Here is a 15000-nt window from a genome sequence, read left to right on the forward strand (position 1 = left end):
TTTGCTTTGAAATAGTTCAGAAAATACTTGTTTGTACCTTTGTATTCAACCCAAATATCCCTATATATAATTACATATAATTTTGAATTCTTTTTTATAAGATTTTTCAGTTTTATTTGAAAGCCAGCTCTTCTTTTCTGTGGATCAAAGTGGCTAACATAGCTGTTTATCTTCAAGAATGAAAGAAATTCTGCTAAAGAAAATCATCCCTAGTTTTAATTTGTTGCATTTGTTGGTCTGTTTTTTCACAATTGCACTTTCACCCTCTTCTTTTGCAAATTTAAATAGTTCAAGCATTGTCTCTGAACTGTCTGGTGTGAATATTTCAATTGTTATGTAGACATGGTAGATTTTAGTGTCCATCCTCGTTTAAGTTTATTCATTTGGCTTGAATGTGACACATTTTCTGTTTACAACCCACTAAGTTATCTGTAATAAAACAAAGAACCTGTTACAACTAATACACCTTTCCATTCCCTATTTAATTAAACTGTCTTGAAAACTCGTACAGTATAGTATTTTACTGTTATAATTCATTAAATATAGGTGAACAATCTTGACTTTTTCAAGCAATATGGTACAAATAGATGATTTTATGTGAATACAACATTGATTATCAACATATAAAATAATAAGAAGACTGATCAATTATTCACACAAGATACATTCAAACATGTACTTGTATACTACATGTACCAAAATACATGTAGCTACCATAGTCTATACATTTATGTTGATATATTTTTTTATTAAAAGTTTGTTATTGTCCTTGATGCACAAACACTATGTATACTAAGGAATCACGTATAAATTTTCTTTGTCATGTTTAAAATATTATTTATAATGTTGTGTGCATTGACATGTTAATCCGAATTTTCACGAAGATCTACAGCATCCACTATTTCTCCCGTTAAAGAAATGTTTGCTAGTAGAAAATAAAAAACCAGTAAAAGTTGTCACTTACCATGATAATGAACTAAATTAACACTTCTATAATCCAGAAACTAAAATAATCCATAGTCGTCTCACTTCAGCTCCTTAGAAATATTGGATGTAAACAATGTAAACAAAATACCGCTTTTACCTCTTTCGTAAGAGAGTCTTATCAAAGGGAGGTAATTAGAGTAAAACTTGCACGCTTCCAGGTGTATAAAATCGGCATTTATTTATAAACGGGTGACTTGCCTAAACATTTTTTAATTGATTTTTCTAGAACAAATGTCATAATATAAATATGTGGTGTTAGTTAACCTTGACATGGTTGTAGAATTTCATAAAAGTGCACTGAATTGACTGGTGTTTGCATGCAAAATTAACAAGATAAAACGGGTATAAATATCAAAGGATGAAGTAAATGTAAATTCTTAATGATGTTTAAATTACAGCAAAGTGTTTTGTAGTATAAAAAATTATTGATAGAGTTTTAAGATGATTTAACATAATATTGTCTTTGTATATACAAAAATGTTCATGTTAAAATGAAGTACAAATCAGTCAGTCTAAAAACACGTGGTTTCCATAGTAACAACACGAATAAAGAAAAAATACCCAAATATTTTTAAAACAATCTTCATTCTGATTATCTTAATATGTGTTTTTATCATTATTGTTTTTATGTCACTTTCCATATTTTTCACAAAATGCTTGATGCTTGTTGATTTTTACTCCTAAGAATTAAACACATGAAAACTGAAATAGAGTTGCCCTTATCAAATATTCTCGTATGAACATGTAAGATTCGGGTTTTTTTTTTAATCAGGACTTCCTCTGTCACAACTTGCTTTCCAAATTGCAAAAAAAAAAAAAAATTCAGACAGTTTTATATATGAGCTAGACGATCGACCATGTATATAATTAATCGAATAGAATATAGTTCATGAATCAAGCAGAATGGTGGGTTTTTTGGTGTTTCTTTTTAAATCCAGCTGATTTGTTTATAACTTATGCTATTCTGTTGTAAAACTCAGAAGTAGTATTGCTATATTTCATTTCTAAGAAGTATACCCGAAACGCTCTATGTCATATAACTAAAACTTTAGCACAAATAAATGCATGCTTAGCCTAAGCGATACATATGATAAATCATTCAAAGAATTGAGAGTACTGAACGCTGGACAATTACTAGATGCGTGTTTTTTACATTTATTTAACAAGAATGACTCATTTTTCTTTTTTCAATTGTATAGTCATTGTTTTTAACGAAGCAAGCATTTACTGAGTGTTTCTAGAATTCGACAGAGATACGACATTTTAATGCCATATATAAGGACTAAATATAACTGGATTATTTATTTAAATGTGAAATATTAATGCAACCTTTTCCAACAACTTGACAACTAGCTTGCTAATCACTTTCAAGTACCTTCACTTTTTTGATTTATTAAGGAGTATAAGTCTTGTATGATTATCACCTGATATAATTGCACTAATCAGTCTGGGCGGACTCCGAAAAAGGAGTAAACTCCGAAAACGGAGTATTTGGCACCGTCATGCATTGCGATTTTCTCAACTTCCTTTTTAACAGTCAAGTTCCGGTAAGAGTTACCTCCCGTGTCATTTAACTTCCGGTAAGAGTTATCTCCCGTAACAATGAACTTCCTGTAAGAGTTACGTCCCGTAGCATTGACCGCCATTTTGTTTCCAATGTAAATAACAAGAGTTGTCGTCCTTGATTCTGACGTCATTCAAGTAAAGTCAATTAAATTCATTAGAAGTTAATTGATATGATTATAATCGCCCGATCATTCGACTTGAGAGGTTTGAAAAAAAGAAAGAGAAAGAAAATCCAACATCATGGCATCTGTCAGGTGAGTTTTAATTAAGGTTTTCATGGTTTATTCAAAAGTAGTTTGAAAGGGACAAGATGTATAAAGATGTATAAATGCATGGTAACTTTTAATTAGTGTATTCGTCTAAGAAATGGAATAAAATTGCATTGTTAGTTTTTTTATTTATCTTTAATGAGATATTTTTACTAATGGATGGATTTATTAGTACATGTACTTGAAAATCTAAAATAAATATATATCACATCTTTGGATAAAAATTTTAAAAAGTACCGCAAGCAAGTTTTTGTAATTTTAGTTTCATCAGTATTCAGCGATTTAGTATTTATAAAAAAATAAATACGATTGTGGTGCATTGGTGGTGAGATAGGAGGAAAATGCTTTTGAACGGATAATGAGTTTTATTTTTTTTATTTGAAAGATGACATTTAAAAAAATTTCTTATCAAAATGCCTAACTGAACACACGATATAAATAATCAAATTTATTTAAGTTGTGTTTTGGGTAAAATAAATGGCAAATAGTCTTTTACAATAAACTTTCTGATGTGTTACAAGTAAGCGTTTAAAATTTGTCGGTCTGTAATCCTATACTGCAGTATTCTCAGAAAGTTTATTAATTAGGTTTATGAATACAGTAAATATTTTACTCTTAATATTGAAATTATATATATATTTTTAATATATGATATCTTTTGACCAAATATGCTGTTTTTTTTAATCATTTGTATGAAATCTTTGAAACCTTGTGTCAAGGGGTTGTAACTAGTGTGTGTTATGGGTATACCTGGAACACCCTCTGTCGCTCTCCCCACCCCTTCCACCAAACCTCCCCCCGAGGTGACAGTGTCAATTGGCTTCTGTTCATCTGTTTGTAGCATGTGAAAGGGGGCTATGGCGCCCTAGCTGTGGTGTCTATGTGGTTATTATCATTCACTTGATTGTGTTTGGTTGACTAAGTTTGACAAAGTTGCTGTATAAACAACATCCTTTGAACTTAAACTGTTTTGATTACATTTCCCAATTATATTGATTGCCTGCTCAATAATTTTGTGCATTTGTAATTATACACTCTTAAATTTCTATGACCATGACCAAAAAAAAAAAACACAACAAAAACATATCAATTAAATACAGTAACTACAGTAATTTGACTATTTAAAAAACCTTTATCATTACAATAATAATATTTAATATAAGATATAAGACCTTTTAAGAGGTAATGGTGTAAAGGTTTTTAAATTGTATTTGATTTTTTATTATAAACAATTACTTTAAGCATCATTTTGTTTAAAACATGTATACTCCATCAATTCTTTTTGTAGATAAGTCAATTTCAACATATATATCAGTACATTTTATAAAGAAAAAATTCATAATCTTGCAATATAGGTAAAACGGTGTAATGAAGGGATGAATTGAATGAATTGAACATATTTTATTGAATAAATCAAAAGGATAAGACACAAGTTCTAAAACTTAGATAGTCCTCTCCTAGTAATGAAATTTTATAAATATTGCCATACATTGAATATATTGAAATATTGAATATATTGAATACACATAAATATACATGAATAAACAATCTACTGCATATAAAATATCACCTTATAAATTCAAACATCTTTTGAAAAACGACCACATTCACTCAAAAAAATTTGCACTGTCTTGAAAATTTCAGTGTTTTGTATATTTGTCAACGAATCATCCCCCCCATAATAATAAATGTGCATCTATAATGTGTACGTAACTTAATGTCAATAGCTTATTCATTAGAGAATTCCGAGCTCTTGTATACTTTTTACAGACAAAAAACAAATGGTATGCATCTTCTGATAAGCCACACGAACAGTTTGGACTGGCTATTAAGTTACAGCGGAATAAGTCAGAATTTAAAATACAGTTGTGTCTCAAACGTGTATGTGTTATGTTTAAAAATCTTTTTCCAAATGAAAGATGTTTCTGGGGCTTTACCGTATCATTGTATAAACATTTTTTGAATATTTTAATAGAGGTTGCCTCCCTTGTATTAAGACTTAGGGCATTCCATCTCCTGACAGTATCAGGAATAAATGATTTATTAAATAGTTCTAATCTAAATTTTGGAACAGAATAATCAAGAGAGTTTCTAGTTGTGTACCTTGAAACACTGCCTCTTGTATATGGTACAATGTTTTGTATGTAAGTAGGTACTAAGTTATTGTGTTATTAATGAAGGGATATTGAACAATTTAAATCATTTAATTTAACTTTAATGTGTATTGCTAGATAATAATGAAAGTGAAACATTTAAACATATTTTATTGATTTATCAATTGGAAATCCCTTGAGACTGTAGGGTTTCCCAGCCAAGTTCAATATATAAGATACTTTTCGAAGAGTTAGCTCTCAACCCTGTTATTATTCTGGTTGCCTCTGTTTGTACCTTTTCAAGCAATATAGAGTTTCCTTGTTACAGTTGCCCCACACAACATCACCAAAATTTATTATTAGGTCTGATAGAAACCATATATATTTCATCCAGTGTTTCTCTATCAATTCTATGCTTGAGAAATTAATCTTAATATATTCAACCCTTTGCATGCCTTTTCATAAATACCATTAATATGACTACATCAAACACCATCAGACTGGTAATAACTGAATGTGAATTTAATAACTTGATACGATAGGCAAGTTTCCTCTTGTATCCCCATCTAATTTTGGATTTTCCAAATAATTAACCTGTTCATCATGACATGATATGTCATGTCATTATAAGGATCTACTTTCTGAAATAATGCATACAAACAAGAATTTTAAATTAGATTTATTTTTTCAAATTGCAGTAATTTGAAAACAAAATAGCTGAACATCAGTTGATAGCAAAGATCATATTATAATCAATAACAATAAATAAACTCCAGAATTCCCTTCATATCAGATTTTAACATGATATTATATCACATCTATCTTAGTAACAATCGATAAGATATAGGCCTAATGTATATATAATTATATATATATCAAACATGATAATGGCCAAGAGCTGCAGAAAACTCTGAGATTTCTCATAATTCATCATAAATGTCATTTAAATGACAGTTTACACAAATGACAGTTAACACAAAGTTATACTAATTGAAAAAAAATAAGATTAACCTATCCCCAGATACAAGCATTTTCCCCATTTTTAATCAATAATTAAAATAAAAACTCTAATTGAAAATTATGGCCATTAGCATGATAAATAAAACAATGAAAACATGGCAACAAAAAGAAAGAAACTCTTGACTATATCAATTACTAAACATGCTGAATTCACACACTGTTGACATCACCTTGAATTTTAAATTGTTGACAGACAACAAAAATATTACAAAACATTACAATAACATCACATCTATCGTTATATTCTAGGAACCAGAAACATTACATAGAAAACAAAAAACAAAGGTACACGGCGAAAAACAAGCGCAAGGACACCCTTATCAACAAGTGCCATGAGTTTGCCTCCCTAACTGGCTGTTCAGTGTTTCTGAAAATTGTGGACAACGAGTGCAAGAAATCAAAGATATATGCTACTGATGACATTTATTACGAATTCACGACAACGGGGATTCAGCCTACACGCAACGAAAAAAGGTGTCATCCTTCAAAAGAAACGAATGCTCTGAAAGAGGTCCCACCATTCAACGGAGAGATGCCACCCAAGCCTTCACCACTTAAAGTCAGGAAAGAGACAAATGTTAAGGTAAATGCTATCCTGCCAGGACAGTTGAAGTCCCTTCCTATGTTTTACGAGGAGACCAGCTCGGCAACTGGGAACACAGCATCTGTCACCATAGGAGACCAGGAAACAGATTCGACTGGAGAGGCTGACATAAGTGAAATTCTTGGTAAACTTTCACAGGCCACTGATGAACAATTTGCTAGGGACATTCTAGCCCATGCTGATGAGGAACTGCCAAACTTATCGACAACAAGTGTGGAAAACGAGTTCAGCACCGAGAAAGCAACGCCACCACCCAGGGGCAAGACCACCTTGACCCAGGAACAAGCTTCAACACCTAAAAAGGACAGCATTACCAAATCTTTGGAACATTCATACAGTGCTGTGTCTTCTCTTACTGATGATGTCAACCTCACTCTTGCAGATCAAGAAAACCGTGAGCTGGAAGAAGATGACAACATGGCCAGGTGTGTGTACTGTGAAAAGTTTTACAAGGAAGACAATTCCAGACGGTTGTGGATTGGTTGTGATGGGCCATGTGCATCCTGGATGCACAAAACCTGCATCCCCAAGCACCTGAGACCTGGACACATGCGAAAAAGTGAAAAGTGGTTGTGCTTTGACTGTAAGCTGGACTGTTAACAATTCAGTGGACGTGAATATCAAACTAAAAACCATGGCAACACTTAACAGTGACGTTTGTTTCAGGATTGAACATTTTTTGACTATTTATTATTGACACTCACAAAAGTCCTTTTAAAAGTGACATTCAGTGAATCTTAAGAAAGTTATTTATTGACGTAAGTTTTCATAAATAAATCAATGTGATATGAAATGTTGCAATAAACTAATAGTTTAACATCACTTAAAATTCTGTCACTTTGTTTCAACCTGACAAATATGAGTAAATAAGTAATCATAAAACGAAAATGAGAAAAAAAAAAAGGTCAACGACAACATGTATAAAAAAAAATACTCTTGATTAAAAAAAAAAAAACCAGCAACACATAAACATGATAAAAGTAAACAAAAATGATAAAATCAATTTTGAAGAATTTAAGTTGCACAGACAATAAGGAACATAATCCTTAAAACAAATCCACAGAATTACAAATCCTCATGTAAGAAAAGTTCATCCTGTTGTGCACAAACATCCAACACAATGTCATGGAATTTTAACAAATCACTCTTTTTCACTTTACACAATGGCATCATCTTTCTAAACTCCGACGTAAGAGAGTCTTTCACATCCACATTCACAATGGTAGCCAACATGTTTGAAGTGATGTCACATATTTCGCTCTTGGTTCTGTTCGAAATTAAACATTTCTCTGTTCGCTCCTTCTTAGTCACATACACAGGTTCTTGTGGTAAATCATCATTCTGTGAGTCTACGAAAGTCTTGTCGAAATATTTCTTGCGCAAGTTTTCTGCACGGACCGTAATTTCCAACAGGGATGGGTCAAGCTCTTCTGAAGTAAGGGAAACGTGACACACATCTTCTTTGCAGGGGTCCTTTAAGTACTTCTTTGACCGTAATTGGGCACGCCAAGCCAAAACCTGTGCACTCAAATCAGGCTTTGATCTTGCACCAGTAGATTGTTGACTCATGGTTCTGGTATTTGCTGGGGTGCTCATCATCTGTCTTGCTTTGTTACGGATCTGAAACAGTGAGAATATAATGTAAACTGCTATTGAATAAACCATAAACACTTTAGAAGAATTAAACTAAATAAATACAACAAATTATTACATACATAAATTTTTCAGGCATAGAGTTTTATTTAGGTCTTTGATTACTATTATTACAAATACACTGCCTTCAATAATTTTGAGTTAATGTTCAATTAATCATCTGAACATGAAGAATTCTTATCAAATATAATTGTCAATTGGCCAGTTCTGTGACCAGTACTTCTTGTGAAACAGTGCCTCTTGCCGGCCATATTGAAAGCTCGAACATGATCAATACTTACTTCTTTAAGATGTTCTAAATTTCTGGTTACACGTAACCAATCCTCTCCTGATGGCACACCTCTTGGCATCCAGGACTGCACATCTTTATTTACAACCTCAGCTTTGAAATCCAAGCCCTCTCCTGTAAAATTGTTGTAATATATATATTTAGACTGTTTAACACCACAAATGTCTACATTAAAGGAGCATGGTCACAATTTTGGTCAATTTGTTTTTTCAATTCTAATGTTTTTAATGCTTCAGTAAGGCATTTTTTATTGGGAACCAAAATTTGACTGTCATTCATTGAGTTATAAGCAAGTTACAGAGCTTACAATTTTTTGCTATAAAGTAAACAAAGTAATTGTCAGAAGTAAAAATTCTAGTTTTAGACTTAAAATGAATGTGTTAAAAGTTTAAAAAATATTATTTATGGTTTAAAAAAAATAAAAAGATAAACAAATCAGCTTGAGAAAGATTTTTAACAGGCATATTGAACCTGTGTAAACAAAAACAGGGGACAAGCGCTGTTTACATGACAAAGAATTATAAGCCATGTATCTTGCTCATACCTCTACACCTGACTCTCAAATTTTAGATGATCATTGGAAATGCATTTCTAAAGCATTGTAAGTAATACAAATAGAATTTGACAAAAATCGTGACCATGCCCCTTTAAGGTGGCTCACTACATTTGGAAATAGTTTATAAAATCAGCAGATAATAACTGCTGATAAATGATACATAACATGATGAATAAGAAGTATATAAGTCTTGAAACTTTAACACCTAGCTGAGCTCAAATTGACTTTTAAAAAAATATTTAACAGAACATATAAATCGTCTTTTTGTGACAATAGTGTAAATCTTGATGTAGTAAAGTAACTTTAAAAAGTTGAGGGTAGTCAAGTGGGTTTGGAGGGTGATTCAGTTCAATGAAATGCATTAATCTAAATGCTTCTTTGCATGATTCAATTGTTACAGTTTTTTATTTACCTGATTCTCCATCCTCTGATAGACAAACTGCTTCTGTCTCGTTGTAAAAAGGCAACAGCTCCTCCGGCACAGAGTGTCTTTGAACTGCCTCCATCATTTCGATTTCCTGGTAATTGGGATGGTGCCTGGCATGAAACAATGGAGCAAAAACTGCTTTGGATGAGGCGATCCTATCTATATCTCCCACACGTAGGCCTGTCCTGAAATTCTGTAGGGCTTCTAGGTATGTCAAGGTCATGGTCCCTAAATAGATGTAGTTAGGATTTCTGGCCTCTGTCATCATGTACTTCAGAAATCCAGCTGGGGTAATTGCGTTGTTCATCAGTATTGACTGCCGGACGTAGGGTACCATGAGTTCTTGAAGATTCCCTTCATGAGGTATTTGGAGGAGTGTCCAGGTTTTGTGGTGGTCGGAACACTTCTTGGCCGCACGTTGGGCGTTCTCGGATCGAAATCCCATGACTCTGGACAGCTCAGAGAAAAAAACATCCCAATTTAACTCACCAAAAGTCTTACACATGTTCATCTCGAAGTGCCCATTACCTGGACGTAGGATGACCCAGTCAAATTCAAGAAACTCTTCCTCCTCCAGATCTAGATGCAATGATGTATGATGTTTTCTAAAATCTTCTTTAGAGTTGAAGGAGTCGGAGGAGCCTGGACAGAGTTTACATCTGTATGTGTTCTTGATCACTTGTTGACAAAGTCCAAAAGGTAATCCATCGCAAACCACAAACAGCCACTCTCTATCACCTTCTCTTGAGTACTGTCGGATCCCTGCTTGTAAACCTATCTGTCTGAGGATGGCTCTCGCGGAGTTGTAGGAGTTTGGATTCACAAAGCAAGGATCACTCAGTGACAGGACTGGAATTCTGTCTGGGTTTTGGCTGGCAATGGGTTTACTGTGTTGTTCTAGGTTCCCTTGGATAATGTATTGCCCACATCCAGTGTCGATGGCAGTCATTCGCACCTCTGACATCTTTCGGTCGACTGACATATGCTTCTTGGTTGTAAAAGTCCCAAAACCATCTGGATCTGCACTGGATAATTCAGCCTGCTTTAGATTGGTTTTGCATCTTTCATTGCCGCATATTCTTTTCGATCTGGCATTGATGTGTCCACAGTTACAGCACACTTTCGTTGTTTCTTCGATTCTTTGTCTCTCTACTTCAACGTCTACATTGTCTTCAAACATCCCGGTGTTCTCCGTCTGCTTCTGCTGTGATACTACAATCTGCAGGTTCTTGGCCACGGTGCTGTAAAGCTGTTTGTAGTGCACATCTGATACTTCCTGGGGCATGTCTCTCACCCATCGTTTCAACTTTTCGGCATCAAAGTTCCAAAACTTTGGCTTCAGGTTTACCTGGCGTTGCAAGCTATAGGACGGGTATTCGATTTGGCAGATAGTTGTAACAACAGATGATTGAACTTTGTTGTTAACTTTAATCTTCCAGGAACGTCCTATTACTTGATTGTTGTCAAATATGGCAACACAGTCATTTTCTGGATAGGGAAGAGGTTCCATGGATTGGTTCGACAGCCAGTCCTTCACAGCATGGTAATGACCATATGGCCCACTATCCCCCAAAAGGTTAACAGCCTGCTTGCTATTCGTGGCGTTGTACATAAGCAACTCAGCTATGTTAAGGGCGTCCTTAAAAAAATAGCGATATTTATCACATGAAATGTTAGCCTTTGAACAATCTTGGTATTCTACTCCAAAAATTGTTAAACAAAGTGATATTTTAACGATTATACAAATTAAATAATTTGTTATCGCATTAGCAATTTTTGAGTCTCTTGGAAATACCCTGTCACGTGATACTGCTAAAAATAGATGAACCAGGAATAATACCAAAAAATGCAAAGTGCAAGGGCATAACATAAACAAATATAGTTATTTCTGTTTCTAACTTGTAAAATGAACCTTCAAAATTTTGAAAAGTGCTGGGAGCTTAAAATATTCAAGTAAGAACAATTATTAAATTCAATGTAAACAGTATATGAACAGCAATTTACAGGGATTTCCCGCAATTAACGCTTATTTATATCAAATGCGTAGCGATTTCATACAGCTCCCAGCACTTTTTGATATAATGGGGATACAATGGTAAGACATGGAAATTTTGAATATATTTGATCAAGTGTATGCCCTTGCACTACTGCATTTTATCTGACCCATTTCACTTTCAGCGTCATTTGCGTGAAATTCAAACGCAACACTGACTAAGATCATGATTTTAATTTCATTCTTAAAATAATTAAACGCTGTGAATTTCACTAAAATAATGTTAAAATGTTGTTTCTGTTCACACCAATCATCATTACAAAATTGTTGAAATTGGAAAAAAATAATTTCATCAGTTGCCTTTATTGGGGGGGGGGGGGGGGGTTGTAAGTGATGAGTTTGTAATTTACACATTTATGTTTCATAATAATTTATGTTACTATGCTGGTGAATAAATTCTTTTAATGTATAATCAGGTTTACTTGTATTATAATTGATATTTTAGTACTAATTAAAGAAAGCAAGAAGAAACAATATATCAATATAATCAAGAATTTATTTTAATAATCAACTTTACAAATACTATAGAGATTGCTTTTCTGTGACAAACTGTTCAACAAGACTAGTGTTTTCTGATTTTTAGTATTTTTCAGTCATAATGTGGAATTTATGGAAATTGACAATTCTTCTTGCACACTACATGTTCTTCTCTTCTGTCTTTTTTATATTAGGATGTAGTCCAGTTGATCAGAAAACCAATACCTGAAATGATGAATATATATCAATTTCAAATTTCATTTCAATAGATTAGATATCAATGCAAATTATTATAATAGGTTACATTAGTATCATTATCAAAATGATATTTAAAAACAACAAACTATACATGAAGTTGAAGTTAGTGAGTAAAAGAAATATTTATATAGTACCTACTTTTTATCAACATCCCAACAAGTGTTTTCAGTGGACCATCTACTGCCTAAGTGACCCTGAAAATGAATAATGTGTCATAAATAGCTAGCTATTGTGTTAAAGATAACATGAAAATGAAACATTTCTCTATTATTGGGCTTTTTAATGGCGGTTTCAATTTCGGTGATATTACAACAGGCATAATCAAATGTTTATTCTTTAAAATGTGTGGAAATTCAGTTTGAACACACTTTAATTTTGTCTTAAATAAAATTAATTAAATCTTCATAAAAGAAAACTGAATAAAATAACACATTTCGATTTACTTAAACAACATTACAATCTTGTCTATAATCATCATATTATCATTCCAGATCCTCACAGTAATCTTTGTAGTGCTAGCACATACAGTGTTTGGCCATGGACTTTTTATTGTGTACTTTGAACATGGAGGAAATGCAATCTAATGTTATCGCGATATGAGACCAGTAAAAAGCTACAATGAGTCTCAGTGCTCTTTATGATCAAAACTAGCGAAACGCAGAACAATTACTTTGCCTGACTGAGTCACCAAACTGATGTTTGAACACAATATTACATGAAAAACAAATGTAAACAAGTAAACAAAATCGAAGTCGAGGAATTTCACTTCGTTTCCGTTCCATCCGACAATATTAAATAATATAAAACAATATCTAGTGGAAGTACAGATAAATCCTACCTTGTTCAGTTGAATCCTATGCCGATATCTGTCCACGCTGGTTGTAAACGAGTTAAATTCCGAGATGTATCACTGAATTCCACATGTTTATTCTGATCACAGCTGCAAGCGCCGATGTGACGTAGTCAGCCTCGACACGTCATCAGACGACTTAGGAATTTCATGATTTCGCAAGATATAAAGAATAGTTTATGATTTTATTTGAGTACACCTTTCTTGAACCATTCAAACCCAATAATTAATCATATTCATTTTGGTAGATGTTTGTTAATTACCGAAATAACCATATCTCGTAAAATCTCATGAATAAGGGGCGGGGCTTATGCAAATTTTTCTAAATCACACGTGGTAGAATTCTTAGACCTTCCTTAACATAGCTGAGAAGTTTTCCATAAAGCACAGGGAGAGAATTGTGTTTGGATGAAGAAGGTGCACAAAGTATTCAGCAACTTTGGCTTTCTGGTATAAGTCGGGATCTCTCCTCTTCTTGCCAATTGTAAATCCCTCTAGTAGACAACACAAACTTGGATCGAATGATTAAAAGTATGTCTCTAAATCCAATTTCTTTAAGCCTTCTGCACTTTTGTGTTCTTGCTGCTTAGGTATAACTGTACTGCTGGCTAGTCTCTGTCCAACTTCAAACACTATCTTCTGGAACTCCTCTTCCCCCATGCCTGCTATGTCTGGTTCACTGCTAACTTCTTGGTCTCTGTTGTCAGGGATGTCCAGCAACCGCCTCCTTTTAGGTCTCTTTGGTGTCTCTGATGCGTAGTCATGTTCAAACAGAGGGGACGTTTCAGAATTAACAATCCTATTGGGATACAGAGAGTACAGCAGATCCAGGCAAAATTGACACACTAACACTTGAATGTTTCCCCTTGTACGAATCTTTTTCCCGTTTAAACTTTCAAACGCAGTTCTCTCGCTGACTTTAACTCGTTTCAAGGTGGAAATATCACTGTCACATCCATTGTACTGATTCACCCACTCTGCATGAAGCAAATTTCTACACTGTTTGTCCAACATAATGACATATTTCTCTGTCCTTATTTTGAACTCCTTTTGTTTTCACAGGCAAGATTTAGATGTCAGTAGAGGCTCCGCAAAAAGATGGTTGAGGAGGATACGTCAACTCCACAGGACAGAAGAGACATCATCAAAACCTTTGGTTTTCATTTCAACGGTGAATGGGTAAGGAAAGTTAATCTGTAAAGAAAAATCATTGTTAAACAAATCCCTGTTTAAATAGTGTATTCACAAATAAACATCTTAATCATTTTTAAAAATACTAAATATCATCTCTGTCTCCATATGTGTTGTATTTATTCCAAGTTAATCCTTTAGTTTTTGGTGTTTACCCCTTAATTAATGATCATGATTATAAGGACAACTATAAAAACATGGAACTAACTAATTGTAATGTTTCACAAACATATATTTGTCAATGTCTAATATGGTCACATAGACATATAGAGTACTCAACACTGTATCTGGTATATAACATTTTGTACATGATGACACTGGTATTACTAATTTAATAAGCAGTCATTGCTTAATTTTAGATATCATCAATTTCGTGCCACACCACCCACAGGAATCAACTTCCCCATGACAATTGAGCCAGAGACCAACAATCCCTATGACAGGTTTGCTTGTCTTGTTAAAGCCCCATCCCAGGACCATCTTCAAGGAAGATACTTAGAATTCAGTGGCGTCACCTTTGGAAGAGTGCCTAAGAACATTTGCAATGTCATCAGTGTGGATAAGAGAAAACAGATTCTGTTGCGAGCAAGATGTGTCTTTCTAGGACATATGGTGCATGACGGCCAACAGAGAGGAGGGGGACCAAAACTGGTGTGCATGTACCTTCTGGAGTACAAGAACAATGTGAACATTCATGAAGTAGGAAA

The 15000-nt window shown here is 33.6% G+C and overlaps 1 pseudogene; it reads right to left on the reverse strand.

Annotated features, from left to right (window-relative positions):
- Positions 1 to 10081: 10081 nt before the first annotated feature.
- Positions 10082 to 14053, reverse strand: LOC128159150 (uncharacterized; annotated as a pseudogene).
- Positions 14054 to 15000: the final 947 nt, after the last annotated feature.

This window comes from Crassostrea angulata, chromosome 8 (assembly GCF_025612915.1).
Source record: "Crassostrea angulata isolate pt1a10 chromosome 8, ASM2561291v2, whole genome shotgun sequence".
Classification (NCBI taxonomy): Eukaryota; Metazoa; Mollusca; class Bivalvia; order Ostreida; family Ostreidae; genus Magallana; species Magallana angulata.